This window comes from Triturus cristatus, chromosome 8 (assembly GCF_964204655.1).
Source record: "Triturus cristatus chromosome 8, aTriCri1.1, whole genome shotgun sequence".
Taxonomy (NCBI): Eukaryota; Metazoa; Chordata; class Amphibia; order Caudata; family Salamandridae; genus Triturus; species Triturus cristatus.
In genome coordinates, this window is record NC_140591.1 from 1,255,137,687 (window position 1) to 1,255,156,620 (window position 18,934).

The following is an 18,934-nucleotide window of genomic DNA, read 5'->3' on the forward strand; positions in this document are numbered from 1 at the left end:
TCCAGTGTGAAGGTTAACCTTTTGTCACTGTCAAAAGCTAATGAAAAGAATTTTTGGCAGCACACGTATGGATACAGCTCTCTAAAAATTAATGTGAGTTGTTTAATCATGACTACTATCTTAAAATTATGGTTTCTATGTTGATCTCTAGTGATAGGGTGATTGATTCCCCGTGAGACTTAGTGAAATATAGACGTGCATTACAACTGAAATGGTAGCAATAAAAGTCTGAATGTAGAAAGTGAAAACAGCTATGATGCCAAGATGATAATGTTTATCTGGCTGTTAGCACCACCATTGGTGCATTTACTAACAGGGCAGATCCGTCCGTAGTAATATTAAGTGAATTATCACTAACACAATAATAAGACTACTTATTCTCTGAATGCTATAAATGAATGGTACGTTTGTATTACTTGCCTGGAACAGGTGGATGTCTTTCTTTGAACAGTAGGATTGATCAGAAATTGAGAGAATAAATTAAATGTGTAAATAATTAAAATTATGTCATATATGTTTTTTTCAGATTGCTCGTTTTTTACATGATTGTTATTGGGACTCTATTTTAAATTTCCTGATGAAGGTGTTGGCAAGGAATCAGTGCCCACCGAAACGCGTCGATGCTCTCAAAGAGGAAACCACATAAAATCTTGGATTACAGTTTTTTGTGACACACATAATTTAAAGCAATACTAACTGGGGTCACAATTGATATATCATTGATTTGGTGATTTCTCTCTGTGAATAGGACTTATTGTCCTTTTTAGACTGTCCCTAATCGTATGTTTTATGGTGTTGATAAATTGTTATTGTGGATATTTTCTACTCAGGTACGATATTGTAATTGCCTCATAATTAGCTTTATAACAATACTGAGTACCCATCCACAGAATCTGTTGTTTTAACTGTGTACCGAACTTTTAATGAATTTGTGAATAAATGTTTATGTCATATTTTTTCACTCAATTGTTTTGATTATATCTATGATGTTCATTTCAATCCCGTTAGTGTGAAAGGTGTGTTGACTGTTGTGCATTCTTGACAAGGAGGCTGCTTTCTACTGACTAAAGTCATATCTGGTACCCCTCTCCTTTGTCTTTGGGGTCCCTCTCAATTTTTCTAATATATTGTACAGCCTTTGATGCTGGAGAGCTTTCTCTGTTATATTCCACTGTATTTCTTTGAGTCCTAAGTTTGAGCTTTTCTGCCTACGTATGGACCATTTTAGAACTTTTGGTTTTAGTGATGACCAACTAAATAGAATTATTAATACAAAAAATGGAAATAAAATCACTTTAATATCAGGCAAAGGTGAAAACTGGGGCAAGTTGCTGAATTTGAAAAAGAAACTAATACGCACTGAAGCCCATGCCGAATTTCTTATTGAATATGTTAAAACAGGCACAATCCCTATTGGGTTACAGGTCCGAAATGAACCTGGCCTGTTTATAGAAAATAGAAAATTCTTGGAAACATGGGCTATGATCTCAAATAGATGCAGCAGGGACTGGATGCTTCTGATAATAGAGACTGCCCAGGAACTTATTATAATTGAAAAAGAAGCTATTGACAAATTGGAACTAGAGCTTAACAATTGCCCTGCTTTAGAGGAAGCGAAGAAAAAACTAGAAGACATAAACAGAGATGTGGAGGGATACAGAGACTATCTGTTGAACAAAAAAACGAATAAACTAAGAAAGGATATGGAGCGATTCTCTCAGGAAAAGATTTACCCCTTCCTTAAGGAGAATTATTTTCAACAAAGGAATGAGATGACCTGGGAAAAACCTCCCAATAGACAAATATATAACAGAGGTGGAAGAAAACAGGTTACCTTTTCCGATACCTCTGGCTCAAGCAGTGAAGATGAGAGTATACCGAGAGACGAACCCATGAATAGGGGCAACAATAGAGACTATGTGCCTTTTTTAGACTCGCGTCCGAGGAGAGGATCACGGTTCAACGGGAATTCAGGGAGAGGCCAGACGAACAGGGGCCCTCCGCAACAACAGGAGTACATGCGTACCAGGAGCCAGCGGTATTGGCGACAGACAGAGCACCAGTCGTAAATCTATCTAATAAATCTCTGAATGAAATAGAAATAAGCATCCTTAGCAAAGGGTTTAGTTTTGTCCCATCGGTCTCCATTGATAAATTTCAGTTAGAAAAAGACTTGCGTGCTTTTTTTAGAAAAGTAAGGCTGAGGAGATTTTTTGAAAATAGGGATACTCTAGAACGCACTAACCATTCTGGTTTGAAACCCAAGTCACAATTCACCCCCAGTCTTGCCATGGTTGGTAAAAACATTGAAATTTTTGAGAGGGTGGTAGAGAGTGATATTCACAATATTTTAAATAAATCTGACAAATTTATGGGACAGAATAATATTAATAGAGCAGAAAGACAGGCCCTTAATTCCTTAAAAGCTGATAAAAATATTACCATCAAACCCGCTGATAAGGGTGGTGGGGTGGTGGTATTCAATACCGTTGACTATGAACACAAGATGCTTGAAATGTTGAACATCAAGGATCATTATGTACGCACAAACGAGAGGCAGTTATCCGTTATATCAAGAGAATGTCTATCCTTACTTTTAGAAGCCAAAGAAAAATCTTGGATCTGTGAGGATGAATTTAAATTTCTCAATAACGTGGAACCTAGGACCCCTGCTATATATGGTCTTCCAAAAATCCATAAGAGTGGTACTAATCCACCCATGAGACCAATAGTTAGTAGTATTGGTTCTCTTTTGGAGCCGGTGAGCAAATATGTGGATCATTTTCTGCGCCCGATTGTCTGTGGCCTACGCTCTTACGTGAGAGACTCTGCGCAGATGATCTCTCTCGTTGAAGGGAAGCCATTCTGTGGGGAGACTCAATGTCTTGTCACCTTGGACATTGAGTCTCTTTACACGAATATCCCTCAGGATGATACGGTCAACGTCATCCGTGAGATTCTCATTGACCGTGACTTAGGGGGAGCCAATGCTGACTTCATTGTCAGGTGTGTTAGCCTGATTTTGAAGAATAACGTTTTTCTCTTCAAGGATGAGTACTTCAAACAGCTAAAAGGGACCAGCATGGGTGCTACCTGTGCTCCTAGTCTGGCCTGTCTATATGTTGGCCATTTTGAAACTAAACATATTTACAATGAGGTGGCCCCATTTTTTGAGAATGTAGCGGGCTGGTACCGCTACATTGATGACATTTTCTTCATATGGGAAGGTACCATGGAAGAATTGGAACTGTTTTTGGAATGGTTAAACTTGGGAGATCCTAATTTGAGATTTACATCCCATTTTAGCAAAACCAAAGTTGATTTTTTGGATATCACTATTAAAGATACTAATGGAGTCTTGGAAGTGGAGCTGTTCACTAAACCTATGGCTAAGAACACCCTCCTCCACTTCTCAAGCTTTCACCCCAAATCCCAGAGGGATAGTATCCCTTTCAGCCAGTTCCTCCGTCTTTGGAGGAACTGCTCAGATATACAAGATTTTTACAAACACGCGGATGAGTTGAAACGAAAATTTAGTGACAGAGGGTACCCAAAAAAACTCTTGACCCATTCCCTCAAACGGGCTAGGTTCTATAATCGAGAGTCCTTGGTTAACAAACCTGTAACAAGGAAAGAGCAACCAAGCAAAGTGGTTTTTGTAAGTAAATTCTGAAATATGAGCAATCAAATTAAAAATATAATAAATAGGAACTGGCATATCCTGAATCATGAAGAAGAGGTCAAATTGGAGAGACCTTTGTATGCATTCAAGAAAAACAACAACCTGCGAGACATTTTAGTGCATACTTATCGTGAAGAAAGTACTGAAAATCAAAGAACTATCGCAAATGATCGAGCTATTGGTAACTACAGATGTGGAACATGCAATATCTGCCCCCAATGTCTGTCCACAAAAGAGATTAAACACAATGGACGCATAATTAGAGCGAAGACCTTGAATAATTGTAGGAGCAAAAATGTGGTCTATTTCCTTCAATGCCCTTGTGGGCTTGGATATGTGGGTGAAACGAGTAGAGAACTAAGGGTAAGGCTACAAGAGCATCGATCAGCTATTAACACCAAAAAACTGACGGCGCCTTTGGTGCCACATTTCCTGGAACAAGGACATGGGGGAAATGACTTTCGATGGTTTGTCCTGGAGAAGGTCAAAATAGACAGGAGAGGGGGGAATATCGCTAGTAAACGCAAAATGCGTGAACAGTGGTATATTTCCCATCTGAATACGGTACAAAAAGGATTGAACTGCAGAGAAGAGTGGGAACATCTGTTGGTGGCTTGATAGGGTCCCACTAGTTCCTTACACACACATGTTTGGTCTGTGTGTAGGGCTGGGTGTATGCCGAATCACTATGTCGAATAGATTACGATGGGCTGCTGCTCTGACCATAAAGAGATGATGGTTGTAGTCCTAGTAAGGTCATAGTATATTTTAATACATAGAGAATGCTGACAATAATATCTATCTAAATTGTTATCTTTTAGATGTAAGTTCGCTAAATGTGGCAAAACGTGAGGGATGATTTGACGAGATATCGATAAGTAATACTCCGATGTCTACACTTTGAATGTGCACTAATCCTTTGATAACTCTTCTAAGATGGCGGTCCTTTTCGCGTGAGCTTACGAAGTGGTGACTTAAAGCTCTAATAAGACCCTAGTAAATTTGACTGTCAATAATTATAACCTAAAATGTTATTTCTTTAGATGGCAGCTCGCTAAATGATTTGATGAGATACCGTAAAAAAACATGCTTATGTCTGCACTTTGAATGTGCACAAATCTGTTTGATAACTCTTTTAAGATGGCGGCCCTTTTCGCGCAAGCTTACATAGTTGTGACTTTAAGTCCTACTTGCCCCGGAAGTGATGTTATCATTCCCCATTGGCGAGATGAGGTGGACTTCCGTATATATACCACTACACCAGTTGAGTTGGGGTAAGCTGACATCCACGCAGAAGACTTTTTCGTGTGCACTACTACAGGCCGTTTGGAGGTAGGTCGCATTGGCGATTGTTGGGTGTAAATGTAGCATTATCTGGATACGAGGGCTGTATTTGTTCTAAGGAAGAATTCTTCTTCTTTTTTTCCCCCGTAGTGCTCTATTGGCACCGTATCGTGGCCTTGAGAATAAAAATTCATTCAGATTTGATGGATAAAATAGGATTTTAAAGTGAAGAGCCATCTAGGTATGGTGCTGTTTTTTAATTATTTGATAAATTGGTATGCACCGAGGGTAGGAGCTCGAGCTTTAAATATGAACGATAATGTTTTTGAGCTGACAGAATACTGTGACAAAATAGGCATTAGAGTGAATTAGTTTACGGATAGTTAGTTGACAGTGGTCTCTTAAAATAGAGCACTGTCTATCTCAATGTCCGTTAGTTACACGCAGGATATTGCCTTGACAAAACTCGTCATTTACTCGTTTTTAGATGCCTGTCAGCTGGCGTGGAAAACATTCACCCACAAAGTGAACACGGTCTGAGGTTTTTTTAAACCTGAAGCGAATGTAAAACAGACATACAAAACTGCCCTGAGGTCTCTTTAGACTCGAAGTGGATATTAACAAGGTAAATGGACTTCTGAGTAGCTTCGTTATATATCGTTAATGTTATTTCATGACAAAACTTCTGAATATGCTGTGTTTTATTTTAATAGGTGTCTATATATCCAATGTGAAGGTTAACCTTTTGTCACTGTCAAAAGCTAATGAAAAGAATTTTTGGCAGCACACGTATGGATACAGCTCTCTAAAAATTAATGTGAGTTGTTTAATCATGACTACTATCTTAAAATTATGGTTTCTATGTTGATCTCTAGTGATAGGGTGATTGATTCCCCGTGAGACTTAGTGAAATATAGACTTGCATTACAACTGAAATGGTAGCAATAAAAGTCTGAATGTAGAAAGTGAAAACAGCTATGATGCCAAGATGATAATGTTTATCTGGCTGTTAGCACCACCATTGGTGCATTTACTAACAGGGCAGATCCGTCCGTAGTAATATTAAGTGAATTATCACTAACACAATAATAAGACTACTTATTCTCTGAATGCTATAAATGAATGGTACGTTTGTATTACTTGCCTGGAACGGGTGGATGTCTTTCTTTGAACAGTAGGATTGATCAGAAATTGAGAGAATAAATTAAATGTGTAAATAATTAAAATTATGTCATATATGTTTTTTTCAGATTGCTCGTTTTTTACATGATTGTTATTGGGACTCTATTTTAAATTTCCTGATGAAGGTGTTGGCAAGGAATCAGTGCCCACCGAAACGCGTCGATGCTCTCAAAGAGGAAACCACATAAAATCTTGGATTACAGTTTTTTGTGACACACATAATTTAAAGCAATACTAACTGGGGTCACAATTGATATATCATTGATTTGGTGATTTCTCTCTGTGAATAGGACTTATTGTCCTTTTTAGACTGTCCCTAATCGTATGTTTTATGGTGTTGATAAATTGTTATTGTGGATATTTTCTACTCAGGTACGATATTGTAATTGCCTCATAATTAGCTTTATAACAATACTGAGTACCCATCCACAGAATCTGTTGTTTTAACTGTGTACCGAACTTTTAATGAATTTGTGAATAAATGTTTATGTCATATTTTTTCTCTCAATTGTTTTGATTATATCTATGCTGTTCATTTCAATCCCGTTAGTGTGAAAGGTGTGTTGACTGTTGTGCATTCTTGACAAGGAGGCTGCTTTCTACTGACTAAAGACAAATTCCAGACCACACAGGGATCTATTCTCGGACGGGGATAAATAAAAACCTCTCACTTCCGTTTCCACGTAACGTGTAAGTCCGCAGTAGTCTGTAAAGTTGAAATGAGGCCCGTGATTACTCGTATGGAGTACATGTCCCCTAAGTATCAAGCAATATCCACAATTTCTTTCTTCAATCTTTGACCACCAATGTCTATGTGGGCTAGGTAAGTTGCGCCCAAAGTCTAACTAAAGTTATAACACAGAGTTCGTTACTCAAATTCAACGAGGCTAGTTGCCGCTGAGGATTTCCAAAATATAGATCCATATCACTACCCAGAGTCAATGTATCCTCCTACCTATTGGTATTGATGTGTGTATCAGTCCACCGTCCTCATAATCACAAAAAAGGCGGCTAAGCCGAGTGCAGCAGCCCGTGTCTCGAGTGTCTCCGTCTAATACCTTGGAAACCCACTCGGCGGATAACACTTCCTGATGACGCTGACGTATCGCGTCAGAGTCATAAAACTAAAGAAAAGACTCAGTTTAGTCTTCTCAGTCTTAAATTTCTCTATATTCATTTAAGTGTGACACACTCGTATTTCCAATTCCGTTAATTTGCACCTACATATGATTGTGAAAGTGATTTTAAATCTCTAAAGATAATCAGAAATGAAAAGAACTCCATATCTTAATTAAGACGTAAAATCATATGTACGCGTCCCGTAATAACAGGACCGTCTCTAATTTGCCGCTCCATAGTAATGCCACATGTGCCTTTAAATCTCACGATCAAGATGTGGAAAAGTGATAATTCGTTGTGTGATGATAGGACTATACTCACTTGCCGCTTCTTATTAGTGTCGCGTGTGTCCCAGGTATCGTGCCCTTAAATCTTTCCATCAATTATGGTCATTACAATAGTGTTCTAGAATCCTTAATGCCTCTAATCGGTCACTCGTGTTATAAGCATTATGCCACATTATGATATCAAAATAGGAGATAAAGTTATGCAAAACAGTTTGAACATAGACATCAGACATCCTGTTTATGATCCTCCAGTTGATTCTCCTTATTAAGTCAGAGTCAAGTCGTGGCCATTTCGCCCACCTCATATACAGTGACTAACATTTCATCACAGTCTGCCTCTGATCAGTGATAAATCTTCTATTGAAGTTAAAGTACGTCACAGAAAAGGAAAAAAGAAAACTGTACACAGACATCCTACCTGCCTAGGAAATAATGTAGCTCATGATCAATATTTAAGCCATACTCTGTTCTCCTCAATTTCAGAATCCATAGTGCTTCCTTTCGTCTTAATGTCAATTCCCTATTTCCACCCCTTGGGTGTCTGGGTATGTGATCAATTCCGTAAAATTCAAAACATCTATTGATAGTTTGTTCTGAACAGATAGACATGTGTGCTGCTATAGGATATCTCATATCCCCATTTTTAACCGCCCGTATGTGTTCCCTGATTCTGTCCCGTAGAGGCCTAATAGTACTGCCAATGTATCTCTTACTGCACTTACACTCTATGGCATAGATTACAAATTTGGTGAGACACGTAATATTGGTCCTGATTTTGTATGTCTTCCCACCAGGGCCTTGGAATTCAGTAATCCTCGAGTATGCCCACTTACAAGAGGCAACTGTTTTCCTAGAGTTAATAGGTGTGTAAGGAAGAATCTTTTTGATGGCTCTTAATGTATTATAAGAGGTGGATATGATGGCATTAACTTGTTTACTGAGATTTAGTTTATCATCAAGAATCACTCCCAAACTTTTTACTTGGGAGTTGGCAGTGGGAGTGGGTCCATTTCTTATGGCAAGCAATCAGGAACCCAGAAGTGAGGATTATTTCCAAAGAAAATAACATCTGTCTAATCCGAATTTAAATTTAGGCAGTGCCTGTCCATCCAGGTGGTGATTTCTCTCATACATTTATGAAGATGAGAGCTTGTGTCTTTAGCCTCAATTGCAGCAGATAGCACAATTTGTGTATCATCTGAGTAGGAGGTGACTGAAAGACCAAATGATTGGATCAGTGGAGCAAGTTCAGCGACATATAAATTAAAAAGGATGGGACTGAGCAAGAACCCCTGCGGAACCCCGCATGCAAGCGAGATCGTTTTGGAGCTGAAATTCTGTAGCATCACCATATATTCTGAGTAGCTCTAAGGCTGTACCGTTTATGCCAATAGTCTCTAAACGATGGCATAGTATTGAGTGATCTAATGTGTCAAAGGCTGCGAATGGGTCCAACGCTGCATTGCCTCCGTCGTGAAGGATGATTGTACATTAATACATAGCTTTGATGAGCTCTGTGATCTGATCTAAAACCAAACTGTGTTGGGTGTAACAAATTGTGCTCTTTAATAAACTGTGTAAGTTGAGTATTCATGATTTTTTCTATGATCTTAGCTGGCAAAGGGAGTCTGGAGATAGGTTGGAAGTTAGAGGGGGAGTCAGAATCAAGGTTGGCATTTTTTAAAAGAGGAAGAATAGAAGATTTCTTTCATGAAGAAGGAAAGATGCCTGACTGGAACATAGACTTAAAACTGTCCATCAAAACCTTAGCTATTGGTTCAGGGATTTGTTTGAGCACCAAAGTAATAAAAGAAAATGTAAATTTTGCCCCTTATAACCAAATAGTGGGTATTGGCAAACCTTTAGCAGGCACATTCCCAACCTGGATGCAGTCGAGATTTACCCCTGTGGAGTCTGGGAGTACATGCCATTCGGGATGGGAGTATTGAGCCAACCCCCCCACACACACAAATGTGCATAAGGTTAATGGCATTGGGGTTCATCACAGGGACAACACATATATATTTTTTAAACTAGCTTTTACAAGTACAAGAGGTTATATTCATATTTGCACAGAGTGCTGGAGTAGTGTGCAAAATGGAATTACGCAGTATGTTTTTTGTCTGCACATATTCATGCATGTGAGTAGTAATGGAAAGCTAAAACAGGTAAAGACAATTCCAAGATGCTGGAACTTTACTCCAAATATAAGTGTAAGGCTACAGAAGTACATTTCTGACTACTGTTTTGTGTGTAAATGTTATTTCAGGGGAAGAGAATGGGTAGTCCAGGAGAGGATTGCATTAAAAAAATGAGGGCCACTCACAGACCTACTTGGTTGTGAGTGCTCACAAACCTTTCCGTGGCTAACTCCCACCCTGGAAAGTCATAAATGGCCTCCCATTGAAGACAAGAGTAAATCGATTTTCAGGATGTGGAAGGGAAGGATACTCTGCCAAAATTGATGTGGGTTTACAGAAGTTATTTTTAATTGGGAACTTATTGTCCCTGTAAATAAAATACATTTCAATGTGCAATCACACCAATGCAACATATTTTTGTTTACGTAGAGTTACACAACGTATATCCACATATGCAGAAATGTAATTGTGTAGTCACTAAAGGAAACATGAACATGATTTCAAGGAGTGCACCCGGGGACCTGCAAATGTTGCATCTTCTCAGTCAAACACTTGACATTTGTCTGCAGTCTGTATTGCCATTCTGACACTGAATATCAATAAGTAAGGTATTTAAAATATTTTTGTTGTCACAGCTGGTTTGACAGCAATCATGTGACATCATGTGAGTTGACATGTCATGATGACTGATGGACAGTGCTCTCTCTGCAGGGTCACCCCAGATGTTCTGCCTTCACCCATCCTATTTTTGCTGGTCCCATTTTTGATATCCTCAGGGCTCTGTGCACTTTTCCACAGCTAATCAGTGCTAAAGAGCTTGTGCTCACTCCCTAAAACATGTACAAAAAAGGATAGGTGCAGAGGAATTAATACAACTTTCATTTTAATATAGGGAACATTCAATTACCCCATCTTAAATCTTAAATCTTACAAAAATATATTGCCTGATTAATTAAAGGCACACAAACACAATAGAACCGATCTTTGAACAACACCTAATGACAATATACTACACAAAATCATATACAAATACATGTGAAAAAATATATATACAACAAAACAATGAACTCAACTTTTTGTTGCCAATACCCAAAAATATATTTCTACTGGTGTTCACACATTAATTCTGAGTGATACACTCAGAGGTAGTCAAAATGTGCACTTTCGGCAAAGGCACCTCTTATAGTGTCACGAAAAGCTATTAAACCACTCGTTGTTATTTTTATAGAGATTCCTCTGAAAATTGTCGACACAAACATGTTTCAGCCTTTGGATTCTTCTTGGCCTCCTCAGGACAAGGGCAATGGAACAATGATGACGAAATCCTTTAAGGGTCGCATCTACCGCACACCCAAATTAGTAGCGCCTAGAGACACTCCCTAAAACATGGTCAAATTGGCTTACAGATATTATGTTACTTATAAGTCTCTTGTGGAGTGGTATACCATATATCAAGGGCCTGTAAATTAAATGCTACTAGTGGGCCTGCAGCACATATTGTGCCACCTACTTAAATAACCCTTTAAAACATGTCCCAGGCCTGCCATTGCAGCCTGAATGCAGTTTTAAACTGCCAGTTTGACTTTGCAATGCAACAGCCTTGCCAAGTTCCGAACTCCTCTTTTATTGCATATAGTCACTCCTAACGTAGGCCTTAAGTAGAATATTGTGCAGGGTGTATTGCAATTAAAAGGTGCACATGTACTGTTTAGTTTTACAATTCCTGGTAGTGAAAAACTCCTAAATTCATTTTTCACAACTGTGAGGCTTACCTGTCCCATAAAATGAGATTAGGTTGCCTTATTACATTTAATAAGTGCTAACTTTTGATTGGAAACAGGGAAGCATTTCATGTTTGGTATCTATGAAATTGTATTTAAAAATCATTTTCAATTGTAAAGTCGGATTTTAAATTACTATCTTGAAAATGCCATTATTACAAGTTGGTATTTTTCTGGGTATTCACGAAAAAATATTGAGTTAAAAATATAAAGACACAGAAGTCTTGAGTTTTTAATATCGTGATCCCCAAATATCATGATGCTGGAATATCATTGACAAGAATATCGATTTTCTAAGGTAAGTAATATCGGTGTCAAAAATATCTCTGATATTAATATATCGTTTACAAAAATATAGTTGAAAAAATATAATTTTTAATTATCTTAATGTATTCTAGCATGTTTTAGATGCATATGTTATAAATTGTCTGCGATTCCACAGCGTCTCAGCCTTTTCACAGCCACACAGGGACACGGACCACAGATTTGTGCCAATTCTCGTTTTTATTTAGATGCCGCCATAACGCGTTTCAACTCCTTCGAGTCTTGTTCACATGGTAACGTTTCTTAGCGGCAGAAGCTTTTTTAAAGTAATATCGTGCTCTGTGATTGGTTCACACAAATCAATGGACATAGTAGAGGTATTCTACGTGGCTTTGTCACGTTTGTCAAATAATCAAATACATTTCTTAACAATAACAATTTGCGTTTAGATGTTTTTATGATTTGCAATTTTTCAATGTTCATAATAGTAATGTATTTTGTCATGGTAGGCTATAAAATAATAAATGCTTAAATGCGGTTTCTGTGTATTTTATAATCATACTAGAAATGTATTTTGTCAGAATTTATTCATCGTATAAAATACCCACAATTTAACAAAAGAAGACCTGTATCCAAAATTGTGCAAATAGTGCTATAAAGTGCTACATTGATGTGAAGTAAAAATGTGTAAGTGCGTTTAAGAAATTGTAAATATATGTGTATTTCTCATTGTCACACCGATATTGCTGTTGGAAGGCATTGCCTTTTGAAAATATTATAATCATACACTGTTTTTTCTCTGATCTTGTCCAGAGTAGTATCCGGTATCGACAGACTAGAAAAATGTATGGGTGTATATGTATATTGAATCATATAAGGGGTATTGTAGTAGTACTTGAACATACATCCCAAACATGTGGTGCAAAATCATGCTCACATACATACAAATATATAAATACATAAATAAATATATAAATATATAAATATATAAATATATAAATAAGCACATAAATACACCAATATTTAAAATATCCAAATATGTCATGTTTTCAAATTTCTCATAAAATTCCATAAAATTCCATAAAATTTTACCACTATTATTCGGTTTCCAAGAGTACATGCTAGACAAATAGGAGGTTATTCATATGCAAGTATATAGATCTTCCGTGATATTGAGACCACCTGGGGTCTTTGTGTCGAGGTTTAAAATGTACTGTGTTTCTAGTTTTCTCAGTTTAACCTCTCTGTTTCCACCCCGTCTACTTTGTGGGATACAGTCTATTAGGAAGAATCTTAAATCCTGACTTCTTGAGTTATGGTATTCACGGAAATGTCTGGCTACCGGATATGTGTTGTCATGATTGTTGATGGCTCTAATATGTTGTAGGATCCGTTTGTGTGCTTATAAATTGTTTGTATAATTATTGGTCATGATTTTAAATATAGGTGTCAATTGTTAAGTGATTTTAAAAATAATTTAATTGTGAATTGTGATTTTTTTGTGTCGTTGAGGGTTGTAGGGTTTGTAGAGGTACAGGGTGGCAAATAGATTATTATAATTCATTATTAATTCATTTTAATTAAAATTAATTAATTGATAATTGATAATTATGTAAATTGTGTAATTAATTGATTTTTTAAGTTTTATTTTAGGTGCAGGTTTTGGGATTTGTAGGAGTTAAAGGGTGGAAAGTAAATTATTGATGAAAAATGAATCCTTTATTTTTATTAAAATTAATCATTAAATTGATAATTAACTATGTAAATTGTGTACATCACACATTTTTTACATTTTATTTTAGATGCGAGTTGTAGTATTTGTGGGGTGAAGTGTGGAAAATAAATTAATTATAATTAGTTAATTATTAATTAAAATTAAAATGCATTGCTTAATTTATAATTAATTATTTAAATAGTGTGAGTATTGTAATTTGTAAGATATATTTTAGGTGTGGGTTGTTGGGTTTTTAGGGGTATAGGGTGGGAAGTTATTCAGGAAATGATTTATTTATAATTAATTGTTAATTATTTAATTGATAATTATGTAAGTTGTGAAATTATCATATTTCTTAAGTTATATTTGAGGTGTTTATTAGTTTGTAGAGAAATAGGGTGGGACGTTAATTAAGTATCAATTAATTACTAATTCATTATTAATTTTAATTGAAATATTTGATTTATTTATACTTTTGGAAAACATGCAATGTATTTTCCTATGATATATAATAGGTGGGTTTTGTTGTATATGTAGGAGAATAGGGTGGGAAGCTATTTAAGTAGTAATAAATTATTTATTAAAAATTGTTTTATTTATTACTTATGTTAATTTAGCTAAAAAATGTTCTACCTCAATTACATTTTAATTGTTGAGTGTGAGGTTCATGAAGATATACTGTGGTATTTTAATTATATTAATAATATTTGTTTTATTTAATAATAATTATTGAAAATTGCAAACATTATGCATTTTGTTTAATTTTTGTTACGATTTAGACAGTTAGGGCCTCATGATGCAGGTCGGACGAAAGTCGGCTGTCCCACTTCCCAAATTACGATGGGGCCGCCTTCACTATGGTCAGAAAGTGTATGTTTCCTCAATAGGAAAAATAAACTTTTTAAACATCCATGCACCATGTGGCAGGCATCATGCAGTGCCTACCACACCATGCATAGATGTTTGGGGGGGCACCACAGGTACCCCCCCAGGCCTCACAGTGCAGGCTGAAGGGGGGCAGGTGCCCTGCTAAGGGCTCCCAAAGTCTGTTTCAGACATCCATTCCATAGCGGTCTGACCGCCATAGAAAAGCTATCTGAAAGGGACATTGTAATCCCTATGGCGGTGCCTGAGCAGGCACCTCACAATTGTAGGGAATTACTTTCTGACCAACGGTCAGTTCCCCTTTACGCTATCTCCGACCGCCGCACATCATAATGCGGTATTCGGATCGCGGCAATAGATGTCACTTGGACCGCAACCGACAGGCCATCGGTTGCAGTTTGACCGACGTCATAATGAGGGCCTTATACTAGTGTAAAACGATATTTTTTTATCAATATCTTTGCACTTACCCGTATATTGATAGGGAACCAATATTTTTGTGTCCTATATTTTGGAAAACATATTTCAGTGGCACAATATTTCTAGTTTTGATATTGTGTCAGAGGACCCCTTTTCTGCCCTTTGCTATTTGGTGCCTATGGCTTGTCCTAGGTCACATGACTAGGTGTAGTTGACAGTTCAACTTTGTGAATTCCCAGGCAGTCATACATTAGAGGGAAAAGGAGTGTGTGCATGGGCAGGATCCAGGGGCAGCGCTGAGCACAGTCCCGCTTACTTCTAAATAGGCTGTGCTCTGCCTTCTCTCAAAGGGCTTGACACCACTGCTTTCTCCCTTCTGCCAGATTGAAACCAGGGCAGGGGAGTCAAGATATTTCAAGTACTTCAGAGGGAAAACTCTGGAAACTTCTCCTTCTTTAAAGAAGGCAGGAGCTATAAAAATGGGACCCTGCGACCCACTCTTCAGTTCACTTTCTGGACCTGAGAAAGGACTCTCAGAAGACTGTCTACTGCTGTGGCCTGCTGTGTACTAAAGATTGCTGCACCTGAAAGGACTTCCTTGCTGCCTGGATCCTGCCTTGAACCTTCAGAGGCCTTTCTTACTTTGGGAGCTCTGCTTCATGACTTGAACCCAGGACTACCAGAGTGACTCTAAGGGCTAGTTTTCTGACCTCCTATTCAGAGCCACAGGGACATAACAGGCTAACACCATCTTGAACCTGGACCAAGCCTATGGTGCCCCTCCAGCCCTGGACCTTTGGTTGTGGTGATAAAGGTGGACAGATATCCAAATCCAAAACTTGGGACTTAGAATATGTTTGGCTAAAAGGTGCTCTGAGAGCTGGGAGAAGGCAAGGACCAACCTGCTCATTGATCCACTTGAGGTGCATTGCCAGTTGGCCTGATTTAACTCTAGCTCCCACTGCAATCTTCTCTTCAGCAGCAAATGCTGTTCAGTGGTCCCTTGGCAAAAGGGTATTCAGCAACCTCGAACTCTCATTGGCTACAGTCTCCAGCTTCGTCCGGCTGAAGATTTTCAACTTCAAAAATGGACTAAAGGCCTGATTAGAGGTTTGGCAGTCTGACTGCCTGAACGCTGTAGCCGCGGTCTCCAGAAGCTGCCTTACCGGCGACCATGAGTTGACCAAAGGGTCTGTGGTGATCTTCCTGGTGCCGGTCAATGGTTTTCTTTCTCTATCTATGCATGTGTGTATATTACTACTGCACATATGTCTAATGTACAGATATGCAGGATACATGTGAAAAAAATACCACCTACCTATTGCCGGAGTCTGGCTCATTTGTGGGAAGTCCAGGCAATGGGTATATTTAGTACAAACAGGACTTACCTGTATATCACTGCAAACAGGGTTGTATTTTTCAGATGGATGATGCTGCTGTAAAGGGGAGACAAAGAGAAAGGGATCCACGTCGATCGCTAACAGTAGAACAGGAAATCAGTGAGTATGCACCCCAAATCCTTTGTTTTTAAAAACTTAAAACCAGCAGTCCAACCACTGCAGTTGGCTCATCAGAAAGCCAACTTGTAATAACGGATTGTGGTGGAACTTCTCATTACCGCCCTTTGGCAGCTGGTTTTCCCCAACTGCAGCGGCCTGTGGCTGGCTGGCTGTGTTTGTGGTTCACCGGCAGTCTATTCAAAAGCAATCCAACAATCTCTTGATATGGCGGTCGGACCACTGAGCTTGCAGCGGTCAGACTGCAACCACTGGTGCAGCAGTTCCTGGAACGCTGACCTCCTAATCAGTCCATAAGTCATGCAGAAATCTTCACTGCGACATCATCCAGTGGCTCCTTGACTACGACTTTTCTTCTCTTCTTGGACACCATTTGCAGCCTTACCCCTCTGAACTTTACCTTCTCAGAACATTTTCTTAACAATTTCTTCTAAGTCCAAAGGTAAGGGCGGATGGGCCCAATCTTCTTCTTGTGTCCGACCCACTCTCATCATGGTCTGCCATGCTTTGACCCAGTTTCATGCGACTAGAGATCCGCAGTTAGCCCTTGATCTTTTAGGCACTAACGGTTACTAAAAACTTTAAAATATCATCAATTCGGTTCTACTGATTAGATTTTGTCATGTTGGTGTCAAATAATGTTTTAAAATGTATTCTAAATTGGTGTTGGTTTTTCCTTGTGTTGTGTTTCCACTTTATTACTGTTTGTGTGCTGCATACATACTTTACACATTGAAGCCTGACTGCTTTAGTGCCAAGCTACCAGAGGCTTAAGCACAGGTTAATTGAGTGACTTTTGTAGATCACCCTGAGAGAGAGTGTGGCTCTAGCTTGATCAGGGTTAACACCCCAGTCAACCAGCAACCCAATTTCTCACAATGCCAAACATTTAACTCCACCTACAAAGTGGGGTAACCACATTTAAGGAGCATCCCCTCACTATGGCTTTTCAAAGCCAGAGATTAAATGAAGGGCAATAAGGGAGACAGGAAACAAGCCAAAACATATGAGGGAAACGAAGAAGCCACATGAAGATCTTAGCTAATGAACAGCACTATTTATTAATCACAAATAGCTATACACAGAGTGGACTACTCCATAACCAGATTTTATTCCTGCTGTCCTTGGTCATAAAATGTCATTCTATTGAGTCTTGGTAAGTGTTGATAGAAAACACTACCTTGCATACAGTTTTAATGTAACACACGTGCAGGTGAGGTTGCTGTGCTATGTTAAATCCAAGATGCTTCCTACACATGTGTAAATCAACTCAGCACAACTTTCTGACCTAAAATAAGGTGTGATTTCATTGAAAAGCAAGACGAAGATGACACACAGAAATCCTTCATTCTTACATTTCACTGGCAACAGACTATATGCATATGCATATTTTTCCCTAGACACTCCCAACTTATAGTAACTAGCATAATAGTGTGTAGAGTAGGAAAGTATCCAGGGTCATTATGTACTGAAGAAAGTTAATGATATTAAAAGGCGGGCAACTAGAGAAAAGGTATGTTAAACAGTGATAATTAGACTTATAAGGACCCGATAGTAGACAGTCTGTTTTTGCTTTGAACTTTCAGTTGGAATGATAAATAAAGAATCTTGACCAATTTACACGCAATGTTAACCTCAGTTGAAAGAAAAATAGCTAGAGATACACTCCTTTACATAAAACTGCTACAACATAAAACATTAGTTGAGTAAAAGATCTCACATAAACACACCAGCTTAAAAGAGCATTGTGAGTTAACCAGAAAGTCAGATTGCAGTCGAATTGTGATGCTATAGTGAAGTACTCCACCTAGCGTGCCTGAGACTCAGGGGTCCATTAGGATGTAGGGCGGTGGGACCACCGCCGCGCTGGCGGTGCGGAAAAATGCCTTTTTCCACCCGCTAGCAGGGGACATCACATCCGCCATATAAGTATGGTCAAACATAGGCCAATTCCCGACCGCCACGGTGCGACGCGTACCGCCATCAAAGGGCGCCCACCACCGCGGCGGTGGGAGCCAATGGAGACCCTCCACCGTGCGGAATGACGTCCGCCCCGGTCCACAAATTAGGATGGCTCAAGCAAGCAGACGCACCGCAGCGGAGACACCGCCCAACCGGAGACGGCAGAAACTCGACATCGGAGTGCGAAACCAGAGTCCCGGTCCACACCACCCAGACACGACCACAATGGACCCAGCTCTACATGTCTTTCCGGTGCTGTACCTGCTACATCACCAGGTACTCATGGACCGCCGCGGACGCTGCCGCAGGCATGCAATAACATAACACACAACCCACAGGCCTGACACAGGGTCCAAATACACATCAGACACCCTAGGGGGGATAGGGACACATCCCCAAGGGCACCCACACATCACCCACCAGCCACAAATTCACCCCACAGCATCTTGGACACACAGCTACCGCCACCATGCAGCAATGTCCCGGTCACGTCACCGCAGCGGTGGACACAAGCAAATACCTGCACAATGCAGAAGGCAGGGCCAGTGCCAGGCATGGGCAGGGCACAAAGACCACAGGGCCACACCCACACACTAGCACACCCCATGAAGGCATATGCCATGTGCCCCCCCTGTGAACCCCATGCACAACAACAAGCCAGGGCAATACATACCCTGCACCACCCAACCAACAATC